Below are 2,776 nucleotides of genomic sequence, written 5' to 3' on the forward strand. Positions count from 1 at the left end.
ATTATACATGAAGAAAGAAAAAAGGTCATTAAAAAAAACAGGAAAGACCAACACGGATGTCAGAAGAAACTCTGAAACTTGCACCTGAATGTAGAATAACTAAAGTGAATGAAAGAAATGATCGAGTAAAGAGCTGAACAGAAAATTTCAAAGGGAATCTTGAGTAGACAAAGTAAAGTATTTTAACGAAATGTAACAAAACCGAAATTAAAAAAACCAAAAAGGAAGAAATGCTCAGCATTTCTCAAGCTGAAAGAACTGAGGAAAAATTCAAGCCTCGAGTTGCAATTTTGAATGATTCTACAAGCAAAATATTGAATGATGCTGAAAGTATCCAAAGAAGAAGTGAGGAATACACAGAGTTGCTATACCAAAAATAATGGGTTGATCTTCAACCATTTCAGGAGGTAGCATATGATCAAGAACAGATGGTACTGAAGGAAGAGGTCCAAGCTGCACTGAGGGCATTGGCAAAAAACAAGGCTCTGGGAATTCACAGAATATCAACTGATATGTTTCAAGAAACACACGCAGCACTGGAAGTGCTTGTTTATCTATGTCAAGAAATTTGGAAGACAGTTACCAGGAACCAAACATGAACATTTGTGTATATAGTTTATTTGAACACTTGTTTTTAATTCTAGGTATTATACCTAGGACTGGAATTATTGGGTCATATGGCAATTCTTTTTTAACTTATTTAGGTACAGGCAAATTGTCGTACACAGTAGCTACACTATTTTAGCATTCCATCAACAATGCAAGAGGGTTCCAGTATTTTTTTTCTATTTTTTAAAATGCCTATTTTAGTGGTTAATGAAATGCTATCTAATTGTGATTTTGATTTGCATTACCCAAGGGACAACTGCCAAAAATTCAAGCCAGATTCAGAAGAGGAGGTAGAACGAGGAATATGATTGCTGATATCAGATAGATCTTGGCTGAAGGCAGAGAATACCAGAAAGATGTTTAGTTGTGTTTTATTGACTATGCAAAGGCTTTTAACTGTGTGGATCATAACAAAATATGAATAATATCATCTTTGGTAAAACAGAAAGTCAGCAAAAAAGAGAAGACACTGAGATGGATTGACCCAGTGGCTGCAAAAATGGGGTCGGAGATACCAATTAAGGTGAGGATGGCACATGATCAGACAGCCTTTTGTTCTGTTGTACATAGGGTCATTATGAGTCAAAATTGACTCTACAGTGCCTAACAACAGTAGTTATTAATGATTTTGAGCATCTTTTAATGTGTATATTGACCATTTACATATGTTCTTTGGAGAAATGTCAATTCTTTTGTTCTATTAAGGGGATGTATTATGTTTATTGATTTTCTTATCCTGAATCACCCTTGCCTTCCTGGAATAAATCCCACTTGGTCATGGTGAAAACCTTTTAATATGCTGTTGTATTTGGTTTGCTATCATATTGTTGATTTTTTGCATCTGTATTTGTGATGGATATTGGTCTACAAATTTTTTTCTTTTGATGTGCTATTTGGCTTCGCATCATGGTAATGGTTGCCTCATGAAAGAGTTTTCAATTTTTTGAAGAGTTTGAGAAGGATTGATATTAATTCTTTTTTAAATGTTTGGTAAAATTCCCTTAATTCTTTTTGTTATTGTTGGGAGTTGTTATTAATTTCATCATTGGTTACTGGTGTACTGAGATATTCTATTTCTTCTTAAGTCAATCCGTAGTTTGTGTTTATAGGAATTTCATCCAGGTTATCTAATATTTTTGGCATGCAACTGTTTATGGTAATCACTTATAATCCTTTTTATTTTCATGTGGTTGATAGCGATGTCTCCACAAAATCACTATCAGTTTTGCTGCAAGTTTGTAGGAAAGTTTCTTCATATCCATCAGGAGGCACCTAGACGAACTTGCGAAATGCAGGACCTTCAGAGAAAACATTTCTCACTCCCTCCAGAGAGAGAGAGAAACTGAGAAAGAAAATTTATTCTGCCTACAGGTTTCATGACAAAAGGGAGCAATATAAGTAAATGGCTGCAAAAATAGGTACCTTAAGGCATATCTTTTAGATAAGCTTGCCCCTGGAGACACAAAACTTCTAAAACAAAAAGGGAGGGGGGTAAAATGTGATTGAGATTAACCCATATATTAAATGACCTATAACCTGTGGAAAGGCTATTGCGTCTAAATATTTAAGGACTCTGAAAACACATCAACCGCTTAAATCAACTATATAAGTGGCTAAGGAAGAGATGGGCTGCTGAACTTACCTAGATACACAGCATGGCCAACAGACAAAACACGTTATTTCTCAACCCTGTCACACAGGTGAGAATAGTGGCAGATGTTCTCAAAACTGCTGACTGGTATTCCTCAGTGGAGATGTTCTCCCCAAGGATATGGGGTAAAACAGCCTGCAGAGAAGATGTGGTGTCTTAAAGGACAAATGGAGAGATAGTGATCCGTTCCTAGTGCTGAGTCAGTGCCAGCAGAATCAAGGGACTAGACTGTCCTAAAGTGGAATTTAAGGGAAAAAAAAAATTCACTTAAAGCACAATAAAAATTATTTAAAAAAACCCCCAAACCCAAGCACACAATTAAAATACTTGAGGGAAGAGAAGATTTCGATTTCCAGAGTTAACAGAGTATAGTATGCAAGTGTTCTAAGTTCAAGAAAAAGTTATAAACCATATGCAGAAGCAAGACAGAATGACTCAATTAAAAGAACATTACAAAGAACAAGAAATATCACTACGAAAGCCTGGATAATGAATGCGAGAGTACTTTCAAGCAAC

The sequence above is a fragment of the Loxodonta africana genome, chromosome Y (genome assembly GCF_030014295.1).
Source record: "Loxodonta africana isolate mLoxAfr1 chromosome Y, mLoxAfr1.hap2, whole genome shotgun sequence".
Lineage (NCBI taxonomy): Eukaryota > Metazoa > Chordata > Mammalia > Proboscidea > Elephantidae > Loxodonta > Loxodonta africana.